This window comes from Jaculus jaculus, chromosome 5, assembly GCF_020740685.1.
Source record: "Jaculus jaculus isolate mJacJac1 chromosome 5, mJacJac1.mat.Y.cur, whole genome shotgun sequence".
Classification (NCBI taxonomy): Eukaryota; Metazoa; Chordata; class Mammalia; order Rodentia; family Dipodidae; genus Jaculus; species Jaculus jaculus.
The window spans coordinates 73,421,330-73,438,621 of NC_059106.1; the positions used below are offsets into that span (position 1 = coordinate 73,421,330).

A 17,292-nucleotide genomic window follows, 5' to 3' on the forward strand; every position below is an offset into this window, starting at 1 on the left:
AACAAAAGTTGTCCAACTTCCTATAACCTGTAGTCCGAATTTTGGTCTGTCAAGGGAAGGGATCTGATCTGTGTTTGTGTGCCTTGCTGTCCAGGGTGGGGTTTTGGGGAGCGACGCAGACATCTTCGGCGACGACACTTACACCATTCGAGGCCCCGGGAAGGGCAGCCAACAGCTCAGCTGTCCGGGTTTCCACTTCAAGAGCTGGAAATCCCCGCGCACGGGCGAACGTCGCCGCCCAGTCCCAAGCAGCATCTGGCTCCAGGCCGCAACGGGCCGAGAGCTGGAATAAGCTCAACGACCTTGCGGGTCACTTGGGTGGCCAAAGGCCTTGACTATAGTCCAGGTGTGGTGGGCGGGACGCAGCGTGGCTGTGTGGGCATTCCCTCCTCCCCCGCTCTGGTCACATGGACGCGCCTTCCTTCGCCAGAAGAACCGAGCGGAACGAACCACGAGGAGGAGCGGGGGAGGCGCCCAGGGCAGTGGGTCAGCGCTCCCCGCGGGGCAGGTGGGCGGGCCCAACCGCTCTGCGAGCCGCTGGCAGCCAATCACAGGGACCGAGGACGGGCCGGCGTCAGTACGCGCCTCGCCGCGCCCCGCAGCGCCCCCTGAGGGGCGGCGGCGGGAGCTGGTTCCGGCTGCGCGCGCAGCGGTGGTGGTGGTGGTGGTGGCGGCGGCGCGATCCGGCCAGGCTGTAACCGTCGTCCGTCCGCGAGCGGCTGGAGCGGCAGCGGCATCCGGGTCCGGCGCGAGACGACGCCAGCAGGCAGCGGCGGCAGCAGGGCCAGCGGCGGCAGGAGGAAAATACACAGTAGCGTCGGCCTCAGCAGGAGCAGCAAGACGGACTCGTGGACACGCGCCGTCGCCGTCGTCGTCGCCGCCGGGCCGGGCCGGGTGTCGTTCGCCGAGGCTGGGGGGGTGTCGTCGTCGCCGCCGCTGCCGCCGCCACCGCTACCGCCGCCGCCGCCGCCGCCGAGGTGACTGAGGAGAGAGGCGCCTTCCCTCGCTCCCGCCTCCGCCGGACTTCAATGCCCAGTTCGCAGCTCGCCAGCGTGAGTGCGCCCCTCCCGGGCGGCCCCGCGCGACGCCCGGACTTCGGGAAGGGGAGGGCGGGCGGGAGGCGCCGCTGCCATTAGAGCAGGCCGGAGACACGTCCCCGGAAGGAGGGCCGGGCCGGGCCGGGCCCGGGGGTGGGGGAGCGCGGCGTGGAGCGAGCGCGAGGTGGGTGAGCGGACGGACTGACGGACGGACGGGTTCGTGTGTGGAAGAATGCGGCGGTGTGGATGCGCGCGGGCGGGCGGGAGGGAGCGTGTGTCCTTGCGGGGGTGGCGGCGGGGGGAGAAAGTCCGGGCGGGAGTGAGCGTGGGGGAGCTCGGGGGAAGCTCGTGAGTGCACGCTAGGGGACAGGGTGAGTGGCAGACGAGGGCTAGCGCCTGCGATCGTCCAGCGAGCGAGCCAGCAGGCATCCTGGAGGCCCTTCTCCGTCTTTGTGTTGACTAGCGAACCTTGCTGTCCGAGGTCGAACCCGGGAGCTGGCGATCTCCGACTTGGCGGTCAAGTAAGAGGAGAAGCTTTGAGACTTCTTCCAGGGACACTCACTGATCTTTGACTCTTCTCCACCCCCGCCCCACTTTCTGTACCCTTCTCTAGATGAAATGAATGTAAATTTCGGAATTTGTCAGTGTGTTTGCTTTCTATCTTAGGACAGCACCCCCCCCCCCCCCCGCCGGTCCCAAGAACTAACATCAACTTGGCTCTTGGCCGGGATCTCAAGTTCTTGCTTGTAGAGTATTCAGAAGCATAAACTTTTCTTTTTTTTTTCCGGTAAAGTATTGCTTATTTTTCAAGTCAATGGCATTTTGTTAGGTAATTTTGAAGTATCTTTTAGGTTGTGACTTCTGGAACAAAGCTCCTAAGACCTAATAACTGAGAGTCATAGATTAGAGTCATAGATAGAGTCATAGATTAGGTTAATATGTCCTGGAATTTTCAAGAAATAGGAAGCGACTAGTTCTACCATCAGTATAGGCATTCAGTAAATGCTTGTCAGTTTGTAGTCAGTGAACTATAACCATTGCTGGATTATTATCTGGTATTTACTTGTTTCTGTGCTTGGTGTTACTGAGTAGTGTCAGACAGGAAGTGAGTAAAGTTAAGCGTTGTTAGTGTGCAAAAGGAAATTAATGTTACACAACAGGACACACTATCAGAGCTTTGTTCTGATCCTGACTTTTTTTTTTTTGTTGTTTTGTTTTTTGAGGTAGGGTCTCTCGCTAGTCCAGGCTGACCTGGAATTCACTAAGGCCTCGAACTCATGGCAATCCTCCTACCTCTGCCTCCTGAGCGCTGGGATTAAAGGCATGCGCCACCACGCCCGGCTCTAGCATTTTTAGTTTAGCATTAAGTGGGGTTAATCACTTTTCCCATCTGATGATGCAAAAGTAGGGATTTTTGTTTATTTTTTTGAGGCAAGGTCTCATTGTAGCCCAGGCTGACCTCAAGACTCATTAGCCTAGGTTGGTCTTGAATTCCTGATCCTCCTGTGCTTCAACCTTCCAAGTGCTGGGATTGTAAATGCATGCGAACCCGCCTGGCTACAGTAAGAATTCTCCTCAATCTCTTGTTTGCTCGCTCGCTCTTAACTTTTTTTGTTTGTTTGGTTTTGGTTTTCTGAGGTAGGATCTCACTCTAGCGCTGGCTGACCTGGAATTCACGGTGTATTCTCAGGGTGGCCTTGAACTCATGGCGATCCTCCTACCTCTGCCTCCCCGTGTTCTGGGGTTAAAGGCATATGCCACCACACCCAGCTCTCAACATTTAATTGACGATTTCTATGAGTATAGACAAAAAACCATGATAAATCTTGCCCCCATGATCCTCCTCCCCAATCCACCCTCCATTGAGGAGTCTCTTTAAAAAAAATTATTTGCACATTTGTGTGTGTGTTTGGGAGAGCCACTAGGGCCCTTGCCACTGCAAACAAACAACAGATGCTATTTGAGTCTGGCTTATGTGGGTGGTCAGAGAATTGAAGCCTGGCTGGCAGGCTTTCACAAAAGCACCTGAGCAATCCCCCCAGTCCCATGAAGTATTCCTGATATGGATTTTATACCTTAATGACGTGATCTGAGAAGATGATCTCTCTCAGAAGTTAGAAATATGGGGCTGGGGAGATGGCTTAGCGGTTATAATGCCTGCTGGCTGGTGTTCAGTCCCCATAACTCAGGTAAAGCCAGATGCACAAAGTGGCATATGTATCTGGAGTTTGTTTGCAGTGGCAAGAGGCCCTGGCAACCTATTCTTCTGCCTTTTCTCAAATGAATTTTACACACACACACACACACACTTTTTTTTTTTTTAACCAAAAGGTGGTTAGAAATAAGAAAGTCACCTCTGGTGTTTCAGGCCAGTAACCACAGCTACTTAACAGGCCAGGAAAACTGAAAGCTCAAAGCCTAGTTGGGCTATGGAGTTGAGTCTTCATGGCTAGTCTGGCAGACAGAAAAAGGAGGTCTGCCAGGCGTGGTGGTGCACACCTTTAATCCCAGCACTTTGGAGGGAGAGGTAGGAGGATCAATGTGAGTTCGAGGCCGTCCTGAGGCTATATAGTGAATTCCACGTGGGCTTGAGCTAGAGGGAGACCTTACCTCAAAAATAAAATAAAAGGTCTGGGAAGTTGGTGTGAAGGCACATACCTTTAATCCTAGCATTTTGGAGGTGGAAAATGGAAGCAGGAGGATCAGGAGTTTCAGTGTCATCTGTGACTGCATAGCAAGTTCCAAGATAGTCTGGGCTACTAAAATCAAGAAAAGGGGCTGGACAGATGGCTCAGCGGTTAAGGCACTTGCTTGAAAACCTAATGACCTGAGTTTGATTCCCCTGTACCCACATAAAAGATGGTACAAAGTTAGCCAGGTGTGGTGGCGCATGCCTTTAATCCCAGCATTAGAGAGGCAGAAGTAGGATAGCTGTAAGTTTGAGGCCAGCCTGAGACTACATAGTGAATTCCAGGTTAGCCTGGGCTAGAGTGAGACCCTGCCTAGAAAAACCAAAAAAAAAAAAAAAAAAAAAAAAGCACAAAGTGGCACATGTGTCTGGAGGGTTGTTTTTTTTTTTTTCCCCTCCCCTCTAGGTAAGGGTCTCACTCTAACCCAGGCTGATCTGGAATTCAGTATGTCATCTCAGGGTGGCTTTGAACGCATTGCAATCCTCCTACCTCTGCCTCTGAAGTGCTGGGATTAAAGGTGTGCGCTGCCACACCTGGCTCATGAGTTTGTTTGCAGTGGCTAGAGACCCTAGAGCGTCTGTTATTTCTCTTAGTGTACAAATACTTAAATTTAAAAGAAAAAAAATTAAGAAAAGGACTGGGAAATACAACCTAGTGGTAGACCTGGCTCATGAGTTTGGTTGCAGTGGCTAGAGGCCCTAGAGCGTCTGTTATTTCTCTTAGTGTACAAATACTTAAATTTAAAAGAAAAAAATTAAGAAAAGGATGGGGAAATACAACTCAGTGGCAGACCAGAGCATTGCCTAGCACGTGAGAGGCTGTAGATTCAATCCTTACACCAAAAAAAAAATAAAGACTAAAAAGGTATTTTATGTTTGTTTTCTTTTAAAGTAAGTTCAGGCTGACCTGGATTTCACTATGTAGTTTCAGAGTGGCCTCAAACTCATGATAATCCTCCTATCTGACTCCCCAGCGTGCGCCATGACATCTGGCTAAAAAAACGACAGTAGTATTTTTACTATTTTATTTTAATCTTTTTTTATTTGAGAGAGGGAAAGAGAGAGAATGAGAATGGGCACAGCAGGGCATCCAGCTGCTGCAGAGGAACTCCAGATGAATGTGTTATCTTGTGCATCTGGCTTAAACCGGGCTTGTGGAATCAAACCTGGGTCCTTTGGCTTTGCAGGATAGCACCTTAACCACTAAGCCATCTCTGCAGCCTAAAAGGTGGTAGTTTTGATACTGGACTTAATAATAGAATTGCAGATATAACCAATGAAATGTTCCTACAGGTCATGAGTTAAATATATTTGTAAACATTTTTATAAAGTTACCTATAAAGATTTTATTTATTTTGCTTTTTTGAGGTAGGGTTTCACTCTAGCTTAGGCTGACCTGGAAATCACTCTGTAGTCTAAGGGTGGCCTCAAACTCATGGCAATCCTCCTACCTTTGCATCCCGAGTGCTGGGATTAAAGGCATGTGCCACCATGCCCGGCAACATTTTAATTTTTTTGGGGGACATTGTTTCATTCTGTAGCCTGACCTGAAACTCACTATGTAGCCCAGGCTGGCCAATACTCACAGCAATACTGCCACAGCCTTTCAAGGGTTGGGGGTTATAAGCGTCAGCCACCATGTCTGGTAGATTTTTTTTTTCCCAAGGTAGGGTCTCACTGTAGCCAAGGCTGACCTGAAATTCACTATGTAGCCCCAGGCTGGCCTCATACTCAAGTGATCATCCTACCTCTGCCTCCTGAGTGCTGGGATTAAAGGCATGTGTCACTATGCCCATCAAAATGAAATTTTTCGACTGTCCTTTTTTTTTCCAGTCACTGCAATCCTCTACTTAAAGAAATAGTGTCATCATTTGTTGGGGGAGGGATTAATCAATAGTAAGTGCCTACCTACTATGCTACAGGTTTTTTTAAATACTCATTTTATTCTCCCAACTACAATAAAGGTGGTAGGCTTATTTGTATTCACTTGGCATATTTTAGGTTGCTTCTCTTAGCCAGGCATTAGGGATATGGTGATGAGTCTCTATGGGCTTAATAGTGATGCTATGAAGAGATATTAGACGTAAAACGGTTAGTAACTTTTCCCAGATGACACAGATAATAAGAACTGGATTAAAAATTGAAGTCTAACAAACATAAAGGGGAGAAAGAAAAGAAAATGTTCTAGAGCCCCTGATTCTTCAGGTAAGCATGCCTTAACCCACTTAGCATCTCTTCAGACCTAGCCCCTGACTTTCCTATTTATTATACCATACCATCTTCTCAGTAGGTTGGACTTTGGGATTTCTTTTTCACGGTGATCTAGCAGCTTGCACCAGTGAGAGCTGTGCAAGCTAATGGAACAGAGTGAATGTCTTAGAGGCAAGAGGATCATAGGAGGTGCTGACTTGAAACTGGGGGGGGGGGGCGTGCAGCTGGGCTTTTATGTGGGAGGAGATTCTGTCTTGAAACTCTTGGGGCCCCAGGGCGTGTGCTTTGAAACAGTTTTTATGAGGCACCTGGGATATGTCTGGGAGAGGGAAGTCTGATTAAAGAAATGCAGCAGTCTTTTATTTATTTTTGAGGGGAGGGAAAGAGTATTGGAGGCACTTTGCAAAAGTTTCTCTTGTGGGATATGTGGGATAAGTAATTCAGGTTACCATTAAGATCATGGAAGAAAAAAAAAGGTCATGGAAGAAATACGTGAGTCCGGTTGTGGTGGCACATGCCTTTGAATCCCAGCACTTGGGAGGCAGAGGTAGGGAGGATCACTGTGAGTTCAAGGCCACTAAGACTACATAATGAATTCCAGGTCAGTCTGAGCTAGGATGAAAGCCTACCTGAAGGAGGGGGGGAAAAAAAGAAAAGAAAAAGGAAATACATATGAAAGCACTTTGTTATTATGCTGAGATTTTTATACTAAACAGTTTGTTATATTTAGTATCTAGAAAAGGCTGGTATTTTACAATACCTTTACAAGTGAAAAATAGTTTAGAACTGCTGAACTGGGGTATTTTCTGACTCAGAACAGCAAGTCAGACCACTCCCTCTATGAGTCAGTCAAGTAATATTTAATTTGAAAGAACCAAGTTTATAGGCAGAAACCATTTACAACATCATTGAACTTTGGTGATTATAAGGAAGGAAGAGCAAATGTTTGAATACTTTTTTTTTTTTTTTTCCGAGGTAGGGTTTCACTCTAGCCCAGGCTGACCTGGAATTCACTATGGAGTCTCAGGGTGGTCTCGAACTCACAGCCACCACGCCCGGCTTTTTTGAATACTTTTTTGGTGGTGTTTTGTTTTGGATGACCTGGAATTCCCTGTGTTGTGTTAGGCTGGCCTTGAACTCACAGCAATCCTTCTACCTCTGCTTCCAAGTGCTGGGATTAAAGATGTATGCCACCACATGTGGCTACATGTGATTTTTTTTGGGGGGGGGGTTTCGAGGTAGGGTCTCACTCTAGCTGAGGCTGACCTGGAATTTGCTATGTAGTCTCAGGGTGGCCTTGAACTCATGGTGTGTGCCACCACGCCTGGCTTACAAGTAATTTTTTAAAGTTAATTCCATATATTTGTGTATATATAGTTGACAGAAATTGTGAACAAAGTAAATTATTTTTCTTGCCCTTCCCTTTCTTCTTTATCTTTGTTCATTCACTTTTGATTTTTTTTTTTTTTTTTCGAGGTAGGGTCTCACTCTGGCTCAGGCTGACCTGGAATTCACTGTGTAGTCTCAGGGTGGCCTTGAACTCACGGTGATCCTCCTACCTCTGCCTCCCGAGTGCTGGGATTAAAGGCGTGCGCCACCACGCCTGGCTGATTTTTTTTTGGGGGGGGGGGTTCAGGGTAGGATTTCACTCCAGTTCAGGCTGACCTGGAATTCACTATGTAGTCTTAGGGTAGCTTCAGACACACAACAATCCTATCTCTGCCTCCCCAGTACTGGGATTAAAAGCGTGTGTCACCATGCTCTGCTTCATTTATTTACTTATTTATTTGACAGAGAAAGAGGGAGAGAGAATGGGTGCACCGGGGCCTCTAGCCACTGCAAATTAATTCCAGACACGTGTGCCCCCTTGTGCATCTGGCTGATGTGGGTCCTGGGGAATCAAACCTGGGTCCTTTGGCATTGCTGGCAAATGCCCTAACCGCTAAGCCATCCCTCCAGCTCTCCCCTGCTTCACTTTTATTTTTTTTGAGGTAGGGTCTCACTTTAGCCCAGGCTGATCTGGAGCTCATCATAGCTTCAGCCTCTTAAATGCTGGGATTAAAGGAATCTACCACTACATACAGTTCTTACCTTTGTGTGTATGTGTGTGTGTTTTGAGGTCTCACTAGCCCAGACTGACCTGGAATTCACTATGTAGTCTCAGGGTGGCCTTGAACTCATGACGATCCTCCCTAGTGCTGGGATTGAAGGTGTGCGCCACCCCAGGCCACCAGTCACTACTGTGGAACTACATTATCAGTACTTTTCTTGAGCTAACTTTTGCAGGGCTGGAGAGATGGCTTAGTGGTTAAGGCCTTTGCCTTGAAGCCAAAGGACCCAGGTTCCATTCCTCAGGACCTATGTAAACCAGATGCACAAGGTGGCACGTGCGTCTGGAGTTTGTTTGCAATGGCTGAAGGCCCTGCCATGCCCAGTCTCTCTCCCTCCTTCTCTGTCTCTCTCCCCTCTTTAAAAAAGAAAAAAACACCCGGCATGGTGGCGCACACCTTTTAATCCCAGCCCTTGGTAGGCAGAGGTAGGAGGATCGCTGTGAGTTTGAGGCCACCCTGAGACTACAGAGTGAATTCCAGGTCAGCCTGGGCTAAAGTGAGACCCTACCTCAAAAAACAAAAAAGATAATTTTTCCTCGTAGTTATTATAGACTACAATTTTGAGACATAAAATTGAAATTTAGTAGGGATTTACAGTTTGACTACTTGTTCCTTTCTGTTGAAGTAGGGGTTGGTAACCAGTAAAGCCTCTAGTAAAAATAGTTACAAATAAGATTCAGAAGAGCAGTCCATGTGTTTTTAGTTACTGCTTTTGGAGAGTCAAATTTCCATTAGAATAAAACCTAAGTTGAGTTTTTTTTCTTTCTCCACGTGCTTTTTTTTTTTTGTTTGTTTGTTTTTTTGAGGTAGGGTCTCACTCTAGCCCAGGCTGACCTGGAATTCACTATGGAGTCTCAGGGTGGCCTCAAACTCATGGCAATCCTCCTACCTCTGCCTAAGTGCTGGGATTAAAGGCATGCGCCACCACGCCCGGCTTTTTTCAAATTTTTTTTTTTGTTTTGTTTTTGTTTTTGGAGGTGTCTCACTCTGGTCCAGGCTGACCTGGAATTAACTCTGTAGTCTCAGGCTGGCCTTGAACTCACGGCGATCCTCCTACCTCTGCCTCCCGAGTGCTGGGATTAAAGGCGTGCGCCACCACGCCCGGCTTCAAATTTTTATTAACAACTTCCATGATTACAAACAGTATCTCATGATAATGCCCTCCCTCCACATGCTTTTTTTCTTTTTTTTTTTAAGTTTATTTTACTTGAGAGAGAAAATGGGCTCGCCAGGGCCTTCAGCTGCTGCAAATGAACTCCAGAAGCGCATGCCACTCTGTGCAACTATGTGGGTCCTAGGGTATTGAACCTGGGTCCTTTGGCTTTGTAGGCAAGTGCTTTAATCGCTAAGCCATCTCTCTAGCCCTCCACATGCTTAGACAGATTTTGGGGATGTTTATACTTACTGAGTTATTGAAAATCAAGACCCATAGTTTAGCATAGGTGGTTGTGTTTAGCAGGTCAGGCAGTGTAGAGATCTGGGGGTGGTGCTTTATGTTTCTACATTAACTTCAGATCATATTACATTTAACACTCATAAGTGACTTTTCAGCTTTGCAATAAGGAAATTGGTTTATAGATTGATGAGTTCGGAGGTTTGAAATTGAAAAAGTATCAAAAAACATTTTTGAGGCTTCAAATTTTTACATGCTTGCTAAATCAGTGGATGTCATCAGTTATAATTCTTTTGGGAAGTGGTGGTTTGTATGTGTTAATCTTCAGAGTATTGAAAGAGTTGTTTTCTCCATTTTAAACTTCAGAAATCTTATATGTATATGCCTGGTAGCTTTCTTAGTTATTTGTGTTACTGGCTGAACAACATTCTCTAGTTCGGTTGACTTCTTAATAGTCTCTTAGGACTTGATGCTTTATAGGATTGCTTTGTTATAGTGCTACATTGAATTTTTTTCTAGGTAGGGTCTCACTCTGGCCCAGGCTGATCTGGAATTGACTGTAGTTTCAGGGTGGTCTCAAACTCACAGCAATTCTCCTACCTCTGCCTCCCCAGTGCTGGGATTAAAGGCATGTGTCACCATGCCCAGCTTGGATTTTAATATATATCCTTTGCTCTTTGGAATTGTAGAGGTCCAGACTGTTAAAAAAAAAATAAAATTTATTTCCCTTGCAACTCCATAAGAGAAGCTGCATAGAACTGCAGGCTGTATCTTTCGCACAGGTCTCCATGAGTTACCAGGACTGAGGTGAGATAATGACCTTTCTACTTGGGCTTGGTGACTCATGCCTGGTCTATAATAATCCCAGCACTCTGGATGCCAGCCTGGGCTAGAATGAGACCCTCCCTCAAACAAACAATGACCGTTCTACATGTTTTCAGATAGTTTTTTCTTCACTGTTAAACACCGAAGTATTCCATAGCGAAATGTTTTTGAAAGTTAGCCAGTTACACCTAAATTTGAGTAATTTGAATACATTTTATTTGTCTGTATGCACTGATTTTCTTACCCTTAGCTTCTGTTAACATAGTATTCTCTTCAGGTTTAGTGGTCTAGAAACCAAATTTTGTCATTTAAATCTAAATTTACATCGTATCATGTTAGCCTTATAAACTATAGAATTTTAAGAATAGGCTTTTGTGTGCTCCTTTCTTAGTGTCTGGTTTGGAAAAATATTTTGAACTTTAGAACAGTCTTTACCTTTAGAAAAGTGGCGTATTTAATTCCTTTCATAGTATTTTTGGGTTGAAATTTCATTCTTCCCAGAAAATGTTAATTCTTTTGGCATAAAGTACACGCATGATATATTTATTTTAGCAGATCAGATAAATTACCTTATTTTTACTTCTGCAATGGTAAAAAATGTTGGCTCTTAACTATTGTATCATTTGACAGAAATTCAAATTCATAGGTCTGCTGTCTTCTAGTTTTCTTAGTTTTGGATTTGACCATCTCCCTTAACCCCCTTACTGCTTCATAGCAAACATAGTAGGTTGTATCATCACTGTAAATTGGATTTATATACATATTTGATATTTTATTTTTAGTAGCAGAACAAATTGATGTGTTTTCAATTTTTTTTTAAAATTTATTTATTTATTTGAGAGCAACAGACACAGAGAGAAAGATAGAGGGAGAGAGAGAGAATGGGCGCGCCAGGGCTTCCAGCCTCTGCAAACGAACTCCAGACACGTGCGCCCCCTTGTGCATCTGGCTAACGTGGGACCTGGGGAACCGAGCCTCGAACCGGGGTCCTTAGGCTTCACTGGCAAGCGCTTAACCGCTAAGCCATCTCTCCAGCCCTTCAATTTTTTTTAATGTTTTCTACTTTTCATTAATGGTGAAAAGCCTATCAGTGACTGGTTAGTGCAGAAGGATATGAGTCATTAGCAGAATTTGTCAGCAAATTGAGAAGGATGTGATAGAGAAACAATAGATTTTAGTGACATGATTCTTCATTCCCATATGTGTGGTTACAAACATGTTGCCTTTTGGTTATTAGTTTAAATGATTCAAATATAGGAAGCACTTCACATATCTGAGACTCTCCTTTGTCAGTTTCTGAGAAGTGGAATTACAGCCATGTTAGACCATGACTGTCTAGACTATATTCTCTCTTGCTTTCCTTTTCTTTCTTTAGTTTTTTTCAAGGTAGGGTCTTGCTCTGCCCATGCTGACCTGGAATTTGCTTTGTAGTCTCAGGCTGGCCTCCAACTCATGGTGATCCTCCTACTTTTGCCTTCTGAGTGCTGGGATTAAAGATGAGCACTACCATGCCTGCCCCTGACCTCTTCTTTTCTAGTGAGTTGGGATATTCATTTGGAAATCCTCAGCCTGTAGAGTTCAACTCATTTCCATTTACTAGGGGAAAAAAAAACCAAACATTTAGTTATCACATAGGATTTAATAAGTGCAGAAAATCTTAATAAAACTTTGGGTGTTTATGGAGCTGCTCTGATCATGAGTCTGTACCAGTGTGATGACCAGTGTGACCGCGCTGCTTTTGAATTCCTAAGAACTTCTGTTGCATCCAAATTGTCTTGAAGTTCTCAGCATGGTCAAGGTTTCCTGTATTACTTAACCAAAAGCTAATCTCCTTTCTCAGGTTACACTACCTTGTCCTTCACTGCCAGTTAGAATTGTAAACATTTACCTCTCCTTACAAGTCTCAACCCTGTTCCATTCTTCTTACACTTTCTCTTCAAACTATCGGAAACAGGAAAATTTAATTGCTATCAGTATTTTTACCTGCATTGATTCTTTGAAGAGCTTGATCCTGCATAGTGTTTGGTGTGCACACAGAGCTCCACAGGCTGGTGTGTTGTATTTTAGTTTCGTTCAGAGGTGGGGCTAGATTACATTTGGAGAAAAGCATTTGAAAGATGAGGACAAGACAGATTGAATTTTATTAATTGGAACAAGAAGATAGGTGAGAATTAGATAAAAGGTGAGCTAGTAAGAAAGCTTGATATTATATTTTACCATTTTTACTTAGATTCATATGTGATATGCAACATTCATTCTCATTGTATAGTTTTATTGTGTTTAGTGAAAATAAACCTCATGCCATTAGTGGACAAGGAGCAGGGAAACAGAGGTCTCCCAGCAGCATACACAGATGGTTGCAAAGTATAATATGATACATTCAAAAACAAGATCAGAGCTGGGTGTGGTGGTGCACGCCTTTAATCCCAGCACTCTGGAGGCAGAGGTAAGAGGATTGCCGTGAGTTCTAGGCCACCCTGAGACTCCATAGTGAATTCCAGGGCAGCCTGGGCTAGACCCTACCTCGAAAAACCAAAAAAAAAAAAAAAACAACAGGAGAGGAAGTGAAGTGTAACTTATCCAGTTTTAGGGGAAACTTAGACCAAAATGTTGTAACAGCAGAAAATTTTCTGGGGCTCAAAGAAAGGAATTTATGCTGACATATGCATTTTGGGATGTTTTATTCCTTATCCTGAACATAGCCTCTCTCTTCCTCTTTTAGGAGTGGGTACCAAAAAATAAAATTTTGTTAGTATATTTGACAAAATGGGCAATGAGAGAGTTAAACTGACCCACAAACTGCTAAGTTCTGAAACATAGTACATTTTAAATAATGCTAACAATAGCCTGGAAGTTTTTGCTTTGCATGCTGCTCCTCTGCTGGAGGTTATTTTGAAAGGTGATTCAAATAACCTTTCCTAAGTATCTATTTTGCAACCTCAGGGAACTTGCAGCTGTTGCAGTCATTTTAACTGTCCTGATATAGCCCAGAAAACATTTCAGAATACTGTTGACATGTTGAATCCAGGTGTCCTTTCCTTGGTGGATTTTTTTTTTTTTTTTGGAGGGAGACAGGGTTTTACTCTAGCCAGGCTGGCCTCAAACTCATGGCCATTAGCCTATTACAGCCTCCTACTGCTGGGACTAAAGGCATGTGTCACCATGACAGGCTGCTGCTGCTTTTGTTTTTCTGAGGCAGGGTCTCTAGCTCAGGCTGACCTGGAATTCACTATTTTCAGGGTGGAACTCACAGCCATCCTCTAGCTCTGCCTCCCGAGTGCTGGGATCAAAGGTGTGCACCACCACACCAGGTGTGTGACAGGCTTCTTGTATTGGATTTTTTTTTTCTCGAGGTAGGGTCTTACCGTAGCCCAGGCTGGCCTCGAACTCACAGCAGTCCTCCAGCTGGTTCCTGAGTGCTAGGATTAAGGGCCACCACGTCTGGCTCCTTGTGGATTTTTGCTTCTGAGTTTTTAAAAATAACTGTTAGTCTTTGTGTGTGTGTGTGTGTGTGTGTGTGTGTGTGTGTGTGTGTACGCGCGCGCGCACGCGTGTGCTGGGATTAATCCCATGGTTTTAAGCATACTAGGTAAGCTCTCTATCATAAGGTCTTACTTCAAGCCCTTAAGTGTATTTATTAGTGAAATAAATAATTTAGTGATAAGCTCTTGGGTTAATGTAATGATGTTGGAAGCTAAATTAAACTGATAAAGATGTAAATTGTTCTCCAGGAAAGTTATTTAGCTTTTTCTCTATTTATTTATTATTACTGTTATTTTTGGTGTTCCAAGGTAGGGTCTCACTCTAGCCCTGGCCAACTTGGAATTCACTGTGTAGTCTCAGGGTGGCCTTGAGCTCATGGCAGTCTTCCTGCCTCTACCTTCTGAGTGCTGGGATTAAAGGTGTGTGCCACTAGGCTGGGTTCTAAAGTGTTGCGCCCCACCCCCATGCAGGTTTCACTGTAGCCCAGGCTGGCCTTGAACTCACAGCCATTCTACTACCTCTGCCTCCCAAGTGTTGGGATCCAAGGATGTGCGCCACCATGCCCAGCATTTTTCCCTCCTGACCCCCTTTCTCCCTTTCTTTGTAATTTAGCCTTTTGAGATTAAAGAAAGATAGAAAGACCAAGGAAAACAAATGTTAGGACTTAATTTTGTGGAAAAGCATCTTAGTTGGCGGTAGTTCTTATGTGTAAGTAGGTTACCATAGCTGTTGAGAAAAATGAGCTTAATTTAATAATAAAAGAGGCTTGGGAGTCTTAAAATGTATGTTAACTAAAGTCTTTAGACATAAAACCTATAGAAAGGATAGCCGTGATACCTTTCATAGAAATGTAAGTACAGATGAGTAGACTTAATTTCATAGAACTACTTAATTTTTATTTATTTATTTATTTGACAGAGAAAGAGGGGGAGAGAGAGAGAGATTGCGCGAATTAGCGAGAGTGTGAGAGAGAACGGGCTCGCCAGGGCCTCCAGCCACTGCAGATAAACTCCAGATGCGTGTGCTCCCTGTGCATCTGGCTTACGTGGGTTCTTAAGAATTTTTTTTTTATAAAAATTGAAAATTGGGTTGGAGAGATGGCTTAGCGGTTAAGGCGCTTGCCTGTGAAGCTAAAGAACGTAGGTTTGATTCCCTAGTACCCATGTAAGCCAGATGTACAAGTGGGTGCATGTATCTGGAGTTCGTTTGCAGTGGTTAGAGGCCCTGGCACACCCATTCTCCCTCTGTCTCCTCTCTCTGCTTGCGGGGGGAAAATAAAAAACAAGAAAAGAAAAAAGAAAATCGGTCATAAAGCTGTGAAATGCATTTAATTATTTTTGTGTTGTGTTTTGAGAGGAGTTCTTAACTCTAGTCTGAAATTGGGTTCTTAACTCTAGTCCAACTTGGTCTGGAACTCATTGTGTAGTCCTCTTTTCTTCTGCCTCTTGAGTGCTGGGATTACAGGCATGTGCCACCATGCCCAGCTAAAATTTATCAAAGGAAAAATGACATTTTTGAACAAATGGTTCACCTAGAGAGAATTGCTCATCTTTAGAGGAAAAATGAAGTGCACACTAAAAGCTAAATACTCAAGTACAGATGAGAATACTCTTATTAGCCGAGATAGACCTTACTAGAAAAGGAAAATGGGTAATCACTAGGATGCACACAAATTTGAAAACCACTCCCTTTTCATTTGGGTGGGAACGGGGCCCACAGCTCTTCGGTAAACAGCTGTCACTGTTCTCCAAAGCAGGTGTGATTGTTGGTTAATTGCGTTCCTTTCCTGAGTGAGAAGCCATGTGTCTTTTGCAGATTCTGAAATGTTAAGACATTTCCTACCATCAAGGTCATAATTTCTTTTTATAGAACAGATATTGATTTCTGTACCAGAACTTGATTCTCAAGTTCTCTTCTTAAATGAGGAAGTGCAAAAGCGGGAATAACCAAAGAAGTAATTCTAAGTTTTTTCTTTAAGACCAGTTTAAAAGCCATTTTGCTATTTTTATCTTCATTACAGATATTTTGGATCCTAATTTGTATAGAATTTAGTGGATGCTTTATCAGCAGTCTAGGTCCTTAGTTAACGGAGAATGGGAAATTAGCATTAATTTAAATTACCGAAGTTTCCAGGAACCTTTTTATTTAATTTATTTATTTAATCTTATTTTTTTGTTTGTTTGTTTGTTTTTGAGGTAGGGTCTTACTGTAACTCAGGCTGACCTGGAATTCAGTATGTAGTCTCAGGGTGCCCTTCAGTTCAAGGGGATCCTCCTACCTCTGCCTCCCAAGTGCTGGGATTAAAGCTACCACGCCCTGCTTTTTTTTTTTTTTTTGAGGTAGGTTGTTGCTCTAGCTCAGGATGACCTGGAATTCACTATGTAGTCTCAGGCTGGCCTGGAATTTACAACAATCCTCCTTCCTACCCCTCTGTCTCCTGAGTACAGGGATTAAAGGCGTGTGCTGCCATGCCCTGATTATTTTATTTTATTGATTTTTCCAGGTAGGGTCTAGACAAGGCTGATTTGGACAGTGATCCTCCTACCTAGAGGCAGGCACGACCACACCAGGCTCCAGGAATATTTTGTATCCAATTTTCATTTGATACATGCAACATTAGAGGAATTATAACACAGTTTATAAAAAGCTATTGTTCCAGAAGTACTGAGATGAGTTGTCAACATTCAATAAGTCATGAAAGATGAGAAAACTTCCAAGTTTGAGATTAACGTTAACTAGAAGTGTTTGAATTAATAGGCATACTCTTAGTTTATAAGTCTACAGAAACTCTCAGTTGATCAAAATGAAGCTGATGCCAGATATGGTGCGCACACTTAATCTAGCATTTGGGAGGCAGAGGTTGGAGGATAGCTGAGAGTTCAAGGCCAGCCTGAGATGATGTGGTAAGTTCCAGGTCATCCTGGGCTAAAGTAGACCCTACCTTGGGGGCTGGGGGGAAAGCAGATAGAGTATACCTACTAAACAGTTTTCTTACTTTGATGGTTGAGATAATTTTACAATCTATAGTCTGAGTAGTTTCTAATACTAAGTTTAGCTTCTGAGTTTTTATTAGTTTCTTGGCCCTGACTTCTTCATTTCCTCTCCCTAACACAAAGTCCATATCCAGTTTGTGGACAAAGCATTCCAGTTCTGCTTCAGAGTATATCTTTTTTGTTGTTGCTGTTGTGTTTTCGAGGTAGGATCTCACTCTGGTCCAGGCTGACCTGGAATTAACTATGTAGTCTCAGGGTGGTCTCGAACTCTTGGTGATCCTCCTACTTCTGCCTCCCAGTGCCAGGATTAAAGGAGTGTGCCACCACGCCTGGCCAGCTAATAATCTTTTAAAAAAATGAGTTGTCACACTTGAATGAAATCCTTTTGGCTTCATTTAGAGTTATCATTCATTTTCTGAATAAAAGTCAAATTTGTTATAGTTGCCTGTAAGGCTCTGTTCCTTCTCTCTCTCTCTCTCTCTCTCTCTCTCTGTGTATATATATGTGTGTGTGTGTATATATATATATATATATATATATATATATATAT

At 44.1% G+C, this 17,292-nt stretch overlaps 1 protein-coding gene across 1 annotated transcript in view; it reads left to right on the forward strand.

The window, feature by feature from the left end:
* Window positions 1–907: 907 nt before the first annotated feature.
* Window positions 908–17,292, forward strand: part of Ptp4a2 (protein tyrosine phosphatase 4A2) — a 40,946-nt gene continuing 24,561 nt past the window's right edge. Inside the window, exon 1 of the mRNA XM_045150294.1 lies at window positions 908–1,052. The gene's annotated coding sequence lies outside the window, so the exon portion shown is untranslated. The remainder of the gene's footprint in view (window positions 1,053–17,292) is intronic.